This window comes from Mastacembelus armatus, chromosome 12 (assembly GCF_900324485.2).
Source record: "Mastacembelus armatus chromosome 12, fMasArm1.2, whole genome shotgun sequence".
Lineage (NCBI taxonomy): Eukaryota > Metazoa > Chordata > Actinopteri > Synbranchiformes > Mastacembelidae > Mastacembelus > Mastacembelus armatus.
This window is the reverse complement of record NC_046644.1, coordinates 16638777-16656791: the sequence shown is the minus strand read 5'-3', so window position 1 is coordinate 16656791 and position 18015 is coordinate 16638777. Positions and strand designations below refer to the sequence as shown.

General features: G+C 38.9%; 1 protein-coding gene across 2 annotated transcripts in view; it reads right to left on the bottom strand.

Moving 5' to 3' along the window:
- Positions 1 to 18015, bottom strand: part of fibcd1b (fibrinogen C domain containing 1b) — a 74827-nt gene that overhangs the window by 56728 nt on the left and 84 nt on the right. The window lies entirely within an intron of this gene.

Genomic DNA, 18015 nt, shown 5'->3' with positions numbered 1-18015 from the left:
GCCATTCAGATAAATTACAAAACATTTCAAAATTCACAGTATGCCATTGGAGGCATTACCTTCTCTGGTAGTGTATTCGTGTAACACACACTGGAGAGTTGATGTAAACCTGTGAGGTCCTTTGTATTTAAAAAAAAAAGGATAACTTAGTAAGTTTTCACTTTGGAAGGTATTTTGATACAGTATAATGAGCCTACATCATAACGTTTAGGAGAAAAGCTAACTCTAGTAATGGCCACCATTACCCTTTCTATCAATTACCCATGATCACAGTACTCCCTTAACCAAAAGGTTTAAACAAAACTATAAGCCTGTGCCACCTCCTTCATAAAATAAACAGAAATTCCAATAACAGTGGCATAGAGGAGGATGTTGCATGGGCCCACTGAATATGGTGAGAGAGGTGTTCACTTTGCCAGCATCTATATTCTGTTCTGCAGATCACAGAGACTTGCGCCAGGATTTCGAGGACACTGCCATTGTGCATGTGATAGAAAGTGCAGCAGATTTTACAGATTTCAAAGGTTCTATTCCCAGTGCAACTGATGGCTGATGATATTGCTGGAGACTTTTTTTGGATTACGTGGCCACTGGCACACAAATAGCGATTAAACAGGGCACTAGGAGAGACACTGCTCTTAACTGGTTATAATATTAAAAGTACGTTAGATAATGAGATATTGTATAATGGCATCTCCTCAGAGATTTGGTATTTCAGCACACTTTAATAGGACTGCCCCCTTGCCAAAAGAAGACAAACACACTTAAACTTGCCACAGTTAAGAGACCTACTCTTGACAAAAATGCATTGAGGGAGTTGATCTTTGCTACCTTTCATTGAAAACTAAAGGTACTGTTCTGAGTGCAGGATTTTTCATTGTTTGAAATGAAACGTTTAAAAATATGGCACTGTATTCATGCTACGTCCTCACCTCCACTGAATAAGTGAAGATCTCCTGGATTGTGTTTCTCACTACATAAACTGTAGAAATTCGTGACACACAGAGAACTGCTTGTGCTGAAAGTATGCAAACACTGAGTAAAATGCTCTTCACCTTCAAAATAAAACAGCATGCAGAGAAAGAAGAGAGAGGAGAGGCATGTGGGAGACCAGGAAGATGAGCTCCATCCTAAGAGACAAATCACCCGTTCTACCCTCCACTGCTTGTCCTTGGAGCTCGCACTGCAATCGGACACACACAGGGAGTGAGTCTGTCACCTACTGTCCCTGAGATGCACACACACAGTGGAATGCAAAAACATATTACCACACCCGTTATTCTAAAGCACACAATCACTGTGAGGTCAGAATGGCTGCTTTGCGAGCGTGAAGTGAAACGGCAAGATTGGAAGAGGGCTTTCAATTTCGTATGGGTGTTATGGCTTGTTGTTACCTCTCTTCTCTTAGAACAAAGATGATCTGAGACTGCTCTTGCTTATGTTCCCTTATCTAATAATGTTAATTTATCAGAGCTGAGGAGAAATAGCCTTGAGATTACACTGAATTTCCGTTGTCCATTTTTCTTATTCCTCTCATTTTTTTGTGGAGGTTTTCCTTTGCCCTGTTAGAGAACTTGAACAGTCAGGAAATCTTGCTGCTGTGGGCTTGCATAACGTCCACTGAGATATCGAATCTGATACTGGGCTATACAAATAAACTTGACTTGTCTTGACTTTAAATTAAACTTTCATGTGCAAGATGTGGGCAAAGCAAAGAAGATTTGAAAATGACTGCTTAAAATGCCAAAAACATAAGACTCAGTCACATGGGCACAAAAACATACACATCCAGAAGGAATGTATTCTAATGGGGGCTTATAAATGCAAATGCAGTGCTTCTGTGACAGTAAAAGTTCTTGTTATACTGTGAGTCCTTAAGAACAGAATGGCCACTTGCTGTTGCTGCTTCAACAAACATCAACATAGATATCTTTTATAAAGTGATACACTCAGTGTTACATGAAATAGAAAGTAGGTGATTATGATACTATTTGCATCACCTTTGTCGGGAATAATCAAAATTATTCTCATCAAGGACTCGTCATATCTTAAATTCACAGCCTTACATCTCTTCCTACCTCCTTTACAGTCCCCACTTCAATTTCTCTTTTTAAAATTGCAGACCACTTACAGTCTTGATTGCAGTTGCAGGCACAGTTAAGTGCACGTGTACCAGCACAAACACACAAGCATAAGATCTGCACATATCTAGATACACAAACACATTCACATATCCCTTTATGCCCTGCACACATACACACACACCATTAAAAGACAAGATGCATCTGCACCAAAAAGCCTTGCTATTTTAACAGCAGTGTGATGAGAAGGCAGACACTTCTTCTAAATAGCAGAAATGAAGAGTTGCCTCTCGTTAATGTACACATTTGCATACATCTCTACATGCAAACTCTACCAAACCATGCTCATAAATAATACATATATGTCATGGATATTTGTGTCTACACTTCATGGTACAGCTATCTTGCAAATGACTTATAGTTGTAACTCATGTACCACATCAGACTAGCATTATGGGTGTATGTGTGTGTCTGTGTATATTTCTATATCTATAAATCTGTGTCTCTGCATCTCCATCTATCTTTTTATCTACATCTATGTCTGTCTGCGACTGTGTTTAAACACAGGGGATACCATACATCTTCATAAGTTTAATTTACTTTGATCTTGATAGAGACCAGATTTTGATCCTGATGGTGTGAGACGAATATGGTGTTTGCTCCTTTCCTGTTTACTTTACTGTTTGTAGGTGTGTGTGAGTCCGAGTGAGTGCACAGTACAATTAAGTAACACTACATGTATGTGTATGGGTGTGTGTGTGTGTGTGTGTGTGAGGCGCAGCTTGACTAAAGGATGTGTTAGTTGAGTGCTATCGGGTGGTAAGTGCTGTGTGTTCACTCTCTTCCTGAGGGGAGGTCATGCTGCAGTGGACAGTGGTCATCTAAGGTCATGGCTTTCTGCATAAACCTAACTTTATCACACACCCACGTTGTGCTATCATAAACTAACAAAACATTTCCTTTTATCAAGTGCAATATCTCACCTCTTGATGCTACCTTTTGTGAGAAAGATGGAGCTGGAAACTGAAAATGAAGAAATAAAATAACAAATTTACACTCACTCACCACACATCAGAGTAAAAACCCTCTAACAAGGTTTTGTTTATTAAAGTCAGTAGAAAATGTTTCTCCTTTCCTTCCTATCTTTAAAATTGGCTGTGACAGTTTTGTTTCGTACTGGAGTCTAGTTAGCAGTTACAAATATAGTCAGTATGGTGCTACTATGTAGTGACACTACTTGTAAATACAAAAGCAATTTTCTCAAAAGGGCATTCAGTTAATGGAAGCATTCTAAATTTCTTTGCAAAACAACCCATCAGAAGCAACAGTCAATGAATGCACTAAAAAGTGTAGGATGGGGATTTGCAAACACAATGAAGGGGCCTCTTGATGCCGAGTGTGGCGTTTTGATCACTGCCTTTTCAAGAGGTGGAGTCATAAACAGGGCACAGGGAAATCATGCAACTTGCTCAGAATTAGACAGTTACAGCCCAAGTGTGACTAAAGCCTGAGTTTTGAAACGATGAAAAGACAGATAACCTAGTGTGAAATTAAGTGCCAGAGAAATACACATACTACATACAAGTTGAATGTTTTTTCCAAACTAAGTAAAGGTGCATCTAACTAATGTAGCTGTCAAATTTGGTGTTATCCTGACCCTGTCCCTTTTATTATACAGTTGCCAAGAAGTAGATGTAGAATGTATTGTGAGCTAGAAAAAAATTAAATAAATAAAAAAAATCAGATATAGACAAGCTTCATGTTTTCTCAACATTGGTTGTTCCAACGCTGCAATTTAATGCAGTTGTATTATCAAGATATTATGCAAACATATTTTGTAATTCTTTCTACTGACCAGAAGCTATTTATGTAGCATGTTTTGAAAATCTGTTAACAATTACAGGAAGGGGTAATACAATCAGCACTGCAACCTATAGCATAAAACACCATATGTTTTTTTTAAACACTATTCTCCAAATAAGTAAAGAACTGTGGCAGTTTTTGCTGGTGAAATAAAAGAAACTTATAAGACAGATATAAAATGGAGGTACCAAGATACCAATTTAGACCAAGATCTAAATTCAACAGTGTGAATCCTTGGGAGTCAGGAGCTGGTGAATATAAAAACAGTTGCAGTGGCTTTCTCACTGGCTGTTTGTAAAAGGACCTGCCATTGCTGTCATTTTTGGATGCAGCAGAGGCAATGTAAAAAAATGTAATCCAAATGAACACCCTGAAGAAGGCAAGGACTAAATCAAACCAGAGTGACTGCATAAACAGACCAGTAAGGTGTGTTTAGCAGGTGCTAAACATCAGTCACACTCTGAAAATAACAGACAAGTTATTGACTGTTTACCCAACTGCAATTATATTATAACTTAAATTCACTTCATGTCTGACAGGTTTTTCATATTAACCTGTCAAAGTGTAGGTTCATAAATTAGAGTAAATGCAATGCATTTGCTAATCCCAAAATATCATGAGCTAAGCAACATGAATCTTAATGTGAGCCCTTAACAAGATTAATCAATATTAGACGGTGACAGATTTGATTTTTATGGATTCTTAGAGTTGAGAAACATTACAAACGGAAAATCAATGTAGAATCAACATTGCTTTAGTTACATGTTGACTAATTGAATAAACAATTCCTCAAAAACGATGCAAATCCTTAGAGTCTGCTTATTCTACGTCATAAACAAACCGTAAGTGATAATCGCAAACATCTTTGTAAGGTAGGTCCATTCTAAAAAAGTGGGAGCTTTAAAATAAATACACACAAGATCTTAATTAATGCAGTCCTCTGCTGACTATTCCTCTGGAGTTACCAGATTAAACCACTTCATTAGTGTCTAGAGAGACAACAGACAAGAGATGAGAAAGGCAGAGCTTGGGGAGAGAGGAATGGAGAGACAGAGGAATAAGAGCCTGCTTTGTTAGTGTTCGAAAGAGACACTTTCAAGGCAGTAATTATGACGCAGAAAGAATGTAATTATTTTCCCAGAATGCCAGAGGGCTCTGACTATCTCCTAATAGTGATGGGTGACAATCTAATAGACCACAGATGTAAGTAGTGCATGGGGCTTAATTGGTGCTTAAATGTAAGTGGCCTGTCTGAACACATCCAGGCTCTTCCCTAAAAGTGTTGGCAGTCCCTGCTCACTGTGATCCTGCCTGGCATGATGTGACAAATTTGATCAGAGGAAAGCAGTGTCACTGCGTATCTCACACAATCTGACAGCTTGCAGTAATAAGCCTGAGGTATTGTTAGTGTTTTTAAAACTGCTTAAGCCACTGTCACATTTCACACTTCCCCAGGGTTCCTCAAACTGTTTCCTACCAAACCCACAATTAGATGGAGAGACTCGGTCTGAATTAAGATTGCCACGGGTGACTTGAAGTTTTATTGCAGACTGCAGCATGTGCCATGTGTCTACACTATGAAAAAGAGACAAAAGTAAGAAATTAGTGAGAAATAAGCTTAGATGGCAAAAAAAAAAAAAAAAAAATACAATATCTGATTTAACTAAGACTAATACTGATTAACTGTACTATTTGGATGAATAACTTATCGATATTAATTGAACAGTGATTTTGCCATTTCTGCTTTACAGGGCAGTAAACAGCATAGAGAGGTATCTCATTCCAAATAACTTTTCTCACATGGGCCAAAGTGACAGAATAAATGATCCACTATAATGGATAAACCACTTTGCACCTTGTTGCTGCTTTTCCCAGGGTACTAGTGTGAACACAGCTTTATGGGAAATGAAGCATTCTCTGTATAATTCCTGTGGGAGAACTGCAGTGATGAGTTAAAATGTCTGGACTCCTAATGGAAGGCTTGGTCATCAGAACCAACTACAAAGGTTTTTCTTTATTTGCTTTTTCCTTTTATTTTTTTTTTTTCCATGGCTCTCTGTCAGATCACATTTACGCACTCTCCTCACAGTCATTTCCTTTCCTAGCTACTCAGCCAAAAAAGTCGATTCAAGAAGCTTAGTGTTCTGATTGAAATCAAAATCCATTTTATTCATTTCCAGATTTTCATTTTGTAAGATCTATTATTGAAAAAAAAAAAAAAGGTTATTGAAAGCTCAATGCGCACAGTATGCAGTGACATTTAGAGTAAGCCACTGCAACAAAGTGATGTAGCTGGTAACATTAGATCTCTAAGAATATCTGCTTGAAGTGGAGTGCAGGGTGACTGACTGATGTGACAGACGCGATAAACAAGCTGAACCTATTCTAATAAATGGTGTAGCGGGTTATGTTCTCATCCACCCCATAATATTCTGATCAGCGTTTGACCCACAGCCCAGATCACTACCAACTTCTAATTGTGACAAGGCACACATGGCAGATAATTATTCTGAATAATCTGTTGCCATGGCGACAGCTGACCCTGATGGCCAATGATGCACCCACTTCGTGTCCAGCTCTGTGCGGTTGGAGACAGTGTCACCTCTTTGCCCTCTTATAGTGCTGGGGATTAAAGATGTACATTATCACTTTAATCTCCTCTTTAACCCTTTCAATCAGCCTCACAGTCCCTGCAGACAACTCTGCTCTGCTGAGCTGAGCTGCATGTGGCCACTGACAGACATATGTATTCTTGCCTGTGTATTTTATGAAAGCTTAATATAAACATAAAATTTAATTTTCTCCATAGTGCTGTCCTATCTCTGTAATCCACTTCAATCCTCATCTCCATCAGTCTCCTTTGGTGTCTCCTAAGTGTATACCCATGATATAAATACACCAAGCTACTATTGAGCTCTTACTTACTCTGCCTCCCCCTACGACAGTCAGCTTCTCCAAAACGGATAAACAAGCCTTTCACTCTTGAAATGTATAAAATAAGAAACAAAATTTATTGGTGAGCCATCCCTCAAGATACCCCACCTCCCAAACCCCCAAGATGTGTGAGCATGAAATATGAAACTGCTCTGAGTCATAATTGAGTGGCAACAGCAAGATAATTTGTTCTGAGTTTAAAAAAATGTCAAGATTGAAAGTGACTCAAATCTGTGACAGCAGTCAAAAAGCCATTACAGAACACATTAGGTACAATTTACAAATTTAATATGGTAATGATTTATTGTAGGAAACAGTAGACATTTAAAAAAAAGTGATAACAATGAATCAGGGGAACATTTGAAAAATGGCAAAAGTTGAGTAAAGTCAAAGTTTTAAGTGTGTTATGACACAAACATGACTCATGTTCTATAAAACAAATAGTGTAAGTGTAATATCATTACAGAATACCACAATGTTATACTCTTGTGCAGTTGTCTATAGGTTTGTCAGGTTTGTGTATTGGTGGTGTCTGATGGGAATCTATCCCACCACAATCTCTGTGACCCTTGACCCATCCATCTACAGGATGACAGCAGCTGTCATGGTACACATACTGGAAAACCAAAGCACATAGCAAAAACACCACAGCCATCTAAAATCTAAACTACATTATCATCATTTTCTTCTACCTGACTGACTGATGACAGACAGTGTGTTGACCCTGAGGTGAACAAAGTCAGCCTATCAAAACAAGGATCAGCAGAACAACATCCCTTCTCTTCGCTTGCTCCTCCCACTCACCTCTCAATCCCAACATGTCATCTTTCCTGCCATCCTTCCCTGCTACATGTACTGCCCTTGACTACCCTGCCCCACAGTGCTAAAGAGTTTTTCTGTTCATCTCCAACACATTTGCAATAAATCAATATGAGCTGAGGGGCTGTAGAAAAAGTGCGAGTCTGATTTATTTCTTATGTTAACACATTATAGAAGCCTGTGTGAAGCCTCCTTTCCATTCCCCAAAGTGGGAGAGGCATAGAGAGAGAGATAGAGAGAGTGTGCATAAGTTTAACATGCATGGAGAAATAAAGAAGCGCCCTGTATGAACCAAACACTGAAGAACAATTTGTCAGTGATTATCTGACAATTACTGTTTCCGTCTACTCACAAATTCAATCTTCTCTGTGTTTCTCCAAGCCTTACTTGTCTTTAAAATCTCTGGTCTCCAGACTTTTTTTTTTTCTTTCCTCAAATAAGTTCTCTCACACTCACTGTAGTCTATCCCCATCTCTTGCAAACTTCATCTATTAGTCATTGCATCTGAAAAGAAGATTTGACTAAAGGTGGCAGGCAAATGGCTGAGACACTGTGCAGTGCTGACAGGCTGTATAAGAGCTTATACAATACCAGACTATCAGGGAACTACAAGTATGTAATTATCTGGTAGTGTAGCTAGAAAATGTTCATGTAAGATTTACAAAGTTAAAAATGAAAGTGAGGTGTGGTCTATCATGTAGAAAAAAGGTTAAGTTATATTTTACCTGTTGATTTCATTGTTCATTCACATTTCATCCACACTATTTTACATCATTTCTGACCAGCAGAAAAATGCACAGAATGAGAATAGATGATGACTGCGGCTAAAATAGCATGAATTATTCCTAATAATGAATGAGAATTTCCACTGCCTTGCATGCTATGTTTTATTCATATTCCAATGACTGACTTTAAACTGTATGATAACAATACCCATAAAGAACTAGAAGTATGTTTTTCACCTGTTGTGTGGAGCAAAACATGGTAATTTCAAATTTTTGGTCAGTGGGAGACATCAACTGACATCATCCTCAAAAACTGCTTCTAACGCCATGTGAATCAGTTGTGTGTGCTTACCGACACTCTTCTGTTTCCCATACTTCATTTTATATTGTGTATATATATATATATATATATATATATATATATATATATAAATAAATTCACTGAAAAATATCTTAGAAAAGACTTCATGGAGCTGCTTCAAATTCAATCTGATCCATTGAACAAGACTGTCCAAAACAAGTATGTATGATTGAAAAAGAAATACTTGAAGCGAACATGCTGTGCTTCAGTTCTATAAAATGATAAGCCACTACACTTGACCCTCTTGCTTATAGGCCCCCTCCCCCTAAAGAGACTAGGCTTAAAAACGTCAAAAGTTAGACAGAAGGTTCAAGATTGTTGACAGCAAGACGCTTACAAGAGAGCACAAAGGTGGTCTTCAATTAATGGCCAGATAATGTTTTCTAAACAGAGATTTAAGATTCTGTTTTTGGACCATTTCTAATTTATTGGACTGTGTCCTTCTGCACAGATCCAATTGCAGCACAAGTGACTAAATGCTGCAGTGTTTGGGCAGGATGGTGGCCAAGTCCTTGGATAAAATAACAGATCACCTGCAATCATGTACTCCGACAGTACAACCAAGGCCCCAACAGTTTCAGTATATTTAATAAACAACTCTTACACAATTTGATCCAAACATTAAAAGCCCAGAAACAATTTAAACAGTTTCCTGTATGGGTATTATATCCATCTGAATAATATTATCTCCTCAATGCATCAGCTCAGAGCTGACTAAATGTCAGTAAGGATCGCTGTGCTGGCATTTAACAATAAAAAATGTTAAGCTGTGCCATCGATGGTGTTTAAAGACATCATAATACTCCACTTCAGCCACAGTGGGGAGGAGGTTGGGATGGCATTAACACAACCCATGATACTTTACCTAATCTACCCATATCATTTTTGTGTATAAAGTCAAACAGTTATCTGATATTTTGTCAAGTTCCATTGGCGTAACATGCTGATGCAGTTTACATGTGTTTGATTCACACTAATGGGAGGATTAGAGAAAGTACCTAGTAAGAGGTTCATTTAGAGTTTCAGATGTCAAATAAATCCATCAATTTATTTTTGTATTTTTGAGGAATGCTGTTTGTCCTGTTATCCATGTGGCCAAGTTCCACATCATCAGCAGAAACTACCTGTCTGCAATATTCTACATGTCTATATCCAGTCTCATTCGGATTTAGGTATTGCAAAGAGGTGCAGAATTTCATCACAGGAAACAAGACAACCCCAAAATAGTAAACATCAGCTTATTTACTGCAGAATCGGGTCAGAAACTGCCCTAAAATGAGTTGCAAGTTGAAACATGCTGGAAACATAACGTTTTCCTTTTCTGCTAATGAAAACCACAAGCAAAATGCTTGAGACTGAGGCACTACCAACAGTTTTGATAAGTCAGATTTTTTTTTTAAATGGGTCAGGAACAAAAATAAAAGATTTCTTCCCAAAAATATAATGAATTCCAGCTATGTGAGCTCAGAAGGGGATTTTTTTCTAACATCAGTTCTTCTCCTACATTTTTTGATTGATTTAAAGTTTGAATCATTTAAAGGGAGGGTTTTAGAATAACAACAAGCCATGGGAGTGAGCCCTACAATTCCTCATTTATTCAAATGTGCCACTTTCCCCCAGCACATCTGAATAATGGCACACAGTCTACCAGATTGAATTTTTGATGATGAATAAATAATGGATGTTGGTGAATAAGTCTGTTAATATAGTGTATTAGCTTAGTTTGTCACAACTGTTTCATACGGTAGCTGCAATAAATACATCTCTGCATCTCTTCGTGCCTCCTTCTCTGTCTAGTTTGGTATATTTTTATTCTTTTTTTTTTTCTTAAAACTATCCACAATCCTAATGCTGCTTTTCTCATCCTCCCAACACACACACACACACACACACACACACACATCTTTTCTCCTGCTCAGCACCATAAAGTTTAGTTTTAATGTTTCGGTGGAGTATTTTCAGGATTGTGGGAATCATAATGAAGAAAGCCTTTATTACTTTATTACTTGTGATCAGAATGACCCTCATATAACACACTCGAACTACATTTACTGTATAAAGGAGGGGATTAGATTTTTTTCCAGGATTGCATAATAATATGTTTGGCATGTTAAAAACATACTGCATGTCCCCAAAATTTTTTATTATATTTGTGATAATGACTCTGACACATTTCACTGAACATTAAGAGGCTATCATTCTTTTTTTCATCTAATTCACAGGACAAGAATATTTCTAGATATGGAAAACAAGGATACCTCAGGCTTCATCCTTTCCATCTGGTACTATTGATATTAACCTTGAGACCCCTGATGGTGCCTGGCACATAGTGATGCTATTGTTGTTTCCTCTGTTAGCTTAAACAAGTCATTAGCAGGTAAATATATGAAGCCAGTTTGCTGTGGAAATTATTCCATTTGGCTCAAAGAAGAACCAATAATGTGATTTTGGAAAGACTACCAAGTATGAGTGCTAGAGCGCAGCACTGCTCAATCACAGGCACTTTAACACCAAGATAAAAAGGCTTTCTGTATGCTAGGAGTGAAACAGATGCCACACACCAACATCACTATTTTAACAACCAACTGAAATGCAGTGTCAGTCATTCTCTGTATTCCTGCAATTTTCAGTGCGACTGCTCATTTAAGTGGTTTATACTGAGTTAAAAACTGAATTATCTTCCTCCTCCCTCTGTTCTGTGATATTTTTCTGCTCCAGATCCAGTGGTCAGAGTAGATTGATTGCTTGATTAAACTTTGTCATTTATCATAAATTATTAACTGGATTTTCAGATTCTAATTAATTCCCTTGTTATTTACTGTTCAGTCTGCATACATAGACATGCAACACATCACTAAAGGGAACCTCACTCGTGTGTGTGTGATTTGTTGTGCTTGCAAGCTGGCATGAATCAGTATTTGCAAGCATTGATTAATGATGACCAGGGAACAAAAAAAAAAAAAAAAAAAAAATCCATTATGTTGTGGGAAGTATATTCCCTTAAAAGCAGGCCCACATCTCTATTTGATCAAGGATCTAGTGTCCCATGAACGGAGCTCTTTAACTCTTAGATTGAAATCACCAAGAGGAAATTGGACACTTCTCACTGCAGATATGGAGATAGCATCCAATCTGTCAGTGGAATGGGCCTGGCTAGTTGTCCATCAAGATGACTGGACTCTGTAACACGTGTCTCTCTCTCTCATCCCTCACTTTACTACTCTACCTCATTTCCACCCTACTCTTTTCCGTCCATCTGTGCACGTGTCATCTGCCTGTCACAGGTGATTTCCAATGCATTTTTAACTATGATTTAAAAGGGATTTAAATGATACATTGCAGAATGGCAACATTACAGTCTTCTAGAGTAAAAGAGTGTGTGGGGGAGGATGGAGGGCGGTGGGGGGTTACACATTTATCTTTCCATTTGAGTGTTGTTTTTGAGTGTTTTTTTTTCACCTTCATGACTCTTTCTGAATAGGTATGACACACACACGCGCACACACACACACACACACACACACACACGCACAAAAGGGGCAGAATCCTACAGATGGAAATCTAATGCCTATTCTCCCTCTCTCTCTCCCTCATACACTTTCGCACTTTCAGCTCTTCTACTGTGAAACCCTGCCCATCAGGTCAGCTTGCTGACACATCTGTCAATACATGCTCTGGGAGGCTGAGTATACCCTTGCCCAGTGGTGCATTCCTAATGTTCACTACTCAGATTTACTTTCTTCACATTCATTCAAAAAAAAAAAACACTGAAGGAAACCAACACTGTGATGATTATGCTTGCAGACACAAACATACAAACATGTATGTCTCATACACACTCTCACACACAAACATTCAATAAAACCTAAAGAAAAATCAACACTATTGCCAAGAATCATAAATCACGTAGGTACAATTAATACCTATTGCAACTGTTGGATGTGAGTGAGCCCCTTGGTGATGCTTTGGGGCTTTTGTGATGAGGCTTGTAACTGATCCAAGAGTCAACTGTGGAAAAAGATTGTCTTTCCTCAAGCAGCAAAGTGTGGTACTGTATATCTGATAGAAATCTTTTGTTGGAGGCATGTGGGATTTTGAGCAGCTGGAATATTTCTGCGTCATCTTGTAAAGGTACATGTGCCCCCAGCTAGCCTGCTGTCTGCTCCACACTGATCTAGGACCTACTGTGATTCATACTTTCCAACCCTCCCATGTCCTGCTTACTCTACTCGCGGTTACTCTTTTGTTTCTCTACTCTAGCTTTTATTTTTATTTTTTGAATTTATCGACTCCTGCTTTCATCCTTGTTCTTGTCCTTCATCGCCTCTACCTCTTTTCCTCCCAAGGCCTCCTGTCCACCTTGCAGCACCAGAAATCTGATATTGAAATGTGCTGTTCCTTTATGTCAGCAAGAGATACAGGAGGGCAGAAAATGTGAAAAAGACATTGAAGTCAGAGAGGGTCAGATAACAAAGACAGAGAATGAGCAAGGCCAGAAGCACATGGGAAAGCTGCCGTCATTTATAAACTTTAGGCTAGTAAAGCCCCAGCTACACCAGGCTACTGTACAGGCACGTTACACAAAATGGCCTCATCTGTCTAAAGCAAAAACCTAAACAAAATCACATGCAGCACCATTAAGACACAAAACCACTTTCTATGTAAAAGCACCCTTCACTTACGTAAAGACTTGACAGTAATGGCTCATTACTGCTTTGATCCGCCAACACACATACTCCTCTCACACATTCATACCTTCATTCTAACAATAGGCCTACACTTTAGTGAGCCACTTAGGTTTTGATCCTACAAGTCAACAATACTAAAGCAGTGTATATTGTATGTAGATGTTCCAAAAGACAATACTGTAATGATAAAAAGTGTCAGAAGCAGAGAGCAATTAGAAAAGTATTTGTATGACGAGAACATGTCCAGTGAAAGATGAAAAACACAATAAGGCCTTGAGATTTATTATGATACATGCCAATATAAAGGCGGTGATGTTATGAAAAGTAGTACCAAAGTAAAATCAATAACAGTGAGGGGTTGTTTTTTTCTCCTCGTAATCCCACCTCCATACCCTTGTTCACAAAGAACAATGAATTAATAGAAAAACATGATCACAAAAGCGAGTCATGCACAGATCCACATGAATATCAAACTCTTTATATACTTTAAAACTCATCATATCTAACACAAAGACTGACATGACCTAATTTGATCCGTCTCTCCAGTATCTCCTTAGAGACAGTCAACTTCTTATACATACACACACACACACACACACACACACACACACATATATACACACAAAAAACCCTTGCACTCCTCTCAAACCAGCCTCACACTCTTCTTATAGGGTTTCTGCATAGATGAAGGCACTCACACATGAACAGTGTGAAAGATACAGTAAAATAAAAGTTTTTTAAAAAAAAGTTTTAAATGCCTCAATTTTAACTCACTAAACTTGTCTGGCTGCAGAATATGTAAATATCAAAGCATCTGCCAGCTGCATGTTTAGTTTTGTGACGTGCCAAATGGATGAAGCACTTTTGGGGCTTGAAGATTTTTGCTGGCGAGTGTTTCCCTGATGCTACCCAGAGTGGGGCAGGAGAGACAGAATTTGAGGTTGTTAGAGTTGCTCTGCTGCCACAGTAGGACCCCCCACAGGGAAATCACAGGCCCAGTGAACCAGGGAACTCTCTCTGCTCTGCTCCAATCCACACTCCCTCCTAACCCTCCAGCCAGCTCAGCAGGTTCATTACTTCGACAAGGATACCCACAAACCCAGCCAGCCCCCTTCTCACACATACGGTACAGAGCTACAATTGTCACCTTGCAACACACTGCTATACTGTGACTGGAAAGCCATTAGAAATGTTAGCAATATCTAGCAGTAATAAAGACTTCTTGCTTCTTATGGGCCTAGGCAAATATAACTAACATATACCTAATATATTGTAATTGTTCTATAGACAAGTCAGCAAGTTTTCAGGAAAAAAAAACAACTCACAATTTAAATATGAGTCAAAAAAAGGTCTATTGTGGTGTGTTAGTACTGACTGATAAAGACTGGTGAAGGCGCTTGTGTGTGTGTGTGTGCACCATGCTGTCATGCAACCCTGATATGATTTCTAAGTTGGACTGCTGCAGAGCGTGTTGCTGATAGATGTGGACATGTAGCACAAGTGTGATGTCAAGAAAAACCTTTCTCCTTTTCACAGTTCTGTGTCTGACGTGTTGAGGATACATGAACATCCCAACTATAGTAGTTTGATTTGCCATAAATTTTAGTTTCTGACTATGATAGATTTGTGTTGGTCCAAGGTTTTTAAGTTGAGGCTTGGGCTATAAAAATCTGACAAATTGTCTGTAAAGTATATCCGTCTTTAGTTCAGTGTGTGCATTTCATTGTGCGAGCTGGCGAGGCACAGCTGTATTCTGTGGTATACTACTCATACCACTTTCACTGTTTTGGGAAGATTGTAGTTCTCTGAGTGTTATTGATTACTTCCAACCCAAATGGGCAACCCTGCTGGGCCTCACTGACTTTTAGACTACACTGCGATGTGTGTGTGTTTATGTCTATAGGCCGTATGTCATTAAGAGGAAAAAGATATATGCACATACACAGTATACTGTACAGGTGTGATATATGATGTCTGTGGAATATTAAATTGATACAAAAAACAAGCTCTAACTCGATTTATGGCTGATTTAGGGATAATCCAATGAAAACTCATATAGCAGCAACCCCATAAGAAATCTAGCTAGCACCCGCCCCAAAAAAAACAGTTTTCACAGAACAACATGACATGGTTTGTTTTGTGTTTCTTGTGTGGAATCACTTCTTTTTAATGTGCAATCTTAGAGTAGAGAAGCAAAATCCCTTGAGCGGTTTGACAAAAGCACCCTCGGGTTTAATTTTCCTCAGCTACTAATAAAACAATCGTGAACAGCAACTCAGTTATCTTTCATTTTCATTGCAGGCTGTTTATATGGTGGATTGTTTCACTGTTGCATCCATTTGTAGTAGTAAGTCAGTAAGTGATGGCAGACATTTTGATTCTTTCAGGTGTTTTGAGTTTGATATACAAGTGCACATCTGACGACATGGCCTCAATTGCTTTTTACCCAGTGAATTAGATTTCAAGGCTAATTTTAAGCTGCACTTGAATCTTCATTTTACTGTAGCTGATGTCCACCTGTTATAAAAGGGCACAAGTGGCAGCACACTCACACCATTCATATATACTTGATTACCGAATATGAAGACATGCTCTGTAATATAAAAACAAACAAAAAAAGAGATCTCTACCCACTGGGCCTGGAATGAGTAGGTTAATAGCACAAGGCTGGAGGATGACTGTTTCATGGTAGTACTCAAGATCACAGAGGGACAGGCTGACACACACACACAGATACATAAAGTATTTCAGTGTTTCTGTGTGTGATGGCAAATAACAAGGGTAGAAGGAGACAGATAGATGTAGGGGAGGAGAAGGACAGATAGCAGTATTACCCATCCCCATTTCCCACAACCTCTCATCTAACATGCCCTGGTGCTGTCTGAGTTGTTGGGGTTACAGGAACTATTTTGCCTTTTCATCCTCCAGGCTTACCACTCAACATACCAGACCACTGTTTTTTCTTCAATAGCACAGTCATTGAAAAACTTTAATTAACCTTGTTTTCTCTGTTCAGAATGTTTTTAATTTATCCAGTATAATGATTTTGGTATAACAGGACACAGAATTATGACGTTAAAACCCAGGGCGTTTGTATTTGCTATTCACATGACCTTTAAGTGGTATTCAAAGAGGCCAAGGAGCATGCAGTCAGTAGCAGCCTATTAGTCACCGATCAGCTCCACCTGAGAAGTACAGAGGTTACACGAAAACCACTGTAATAGATGAAAAGATGACTACAGCCTTGTATTAAACGACACTCATGTAAATATACGATAGTATATTATAGAACAGCCCGAGTTTAGAGTGGCAGCATACAAATGATTCACATTGAGCCATGGAGTCAACAGGAGCACAAGACAAGAAATCACATAGTGTGAGACTCCTTCAATTACAAGAGATGTGCCTCAAGCACAGTTCCTTCCAACAAATGCCTGCTGAATGTCACAGTCTGTACTTCCGATTAGTTAAGAGTTTAGAGTCATGGAAGAACAGAGAGCACACGAATGCACTTACTGTCTGCTGTGAGCTCCTGTTTATATCGCAGATTGCCAAATGTGTATCCCATCAAGTGATTTGTATTCACTACTCTAACCTTTTTATTCTAACTGACCGTTTTTTTTTATTAGTAAAATTATTTTCTTGTTAAAGCAAACTATGATTGTACCAGTTTAAATCTCCCAAAATGTAATAAAGTATCTGATATGCTTTTCTTCTATGTCAAATCATTTTACAGCGGCTCTGATGAAGTTTTCACGTCAGCACCTTTACATTATTTATCAGTGATGCCGCATAATAATTAAATCCATCCCCATCTTCATTACGCGGTGAGAAAGGCAAAGCATTCTGTGTTTCCAAGGGCGCCAAGATTTAACAGTGCCCCGAAATCCGATTCCTTGTTCCAGCGCAGCCCTGTCCCTTATGGGTTGTCAATAACCCTCCACTGACCTTGTGAAAACACATCGACTATTCCCCAAAGTGAGCTTTGCCTGGCTGCAACACAACGCACGTCCGCTCCTGTCTCAATTCACCCGTGCGGGAGACAGCCTAAAGAGCTCTGGAGCTTTAATGGCTATTGGGGAACGTCTGTGTGCCATGTTTCTACACTGTAAACAACACATGCAATTTCCCGAAATACAAGTATAGCCCGAGTTCACGCGGAGAGAAAATGTGAATGTTTGGTGAAGAAAGCAGTCAGAGATGCGCAAACATCTAATGCGCCTTTTCCCACTTCTAGTCATCTCCTGCCGTCATATAATTATTCTTAGTTTATCTACCAGTATCCAAAGTAGTGTAACAAACACATTTAAGCGTTGCGTCACGCTAAAAACAAGCGGACATTGGGATTGTGTGATCTGCGGGTGGGTTTAAACATCATGACAGGGACAGAAGTGTCAGAGCCTGGGGAGTCGGGAAAAGCTCATCTGCAGCCAGTCTCTCCGGTGCAGAGATTCGCCTGAGAGCCACATTACCAAACTCAGCGTGGTAACACTGCACCAAACATATGCACCACTCCTCATAAACCCATAGCGCAACTGTACGTT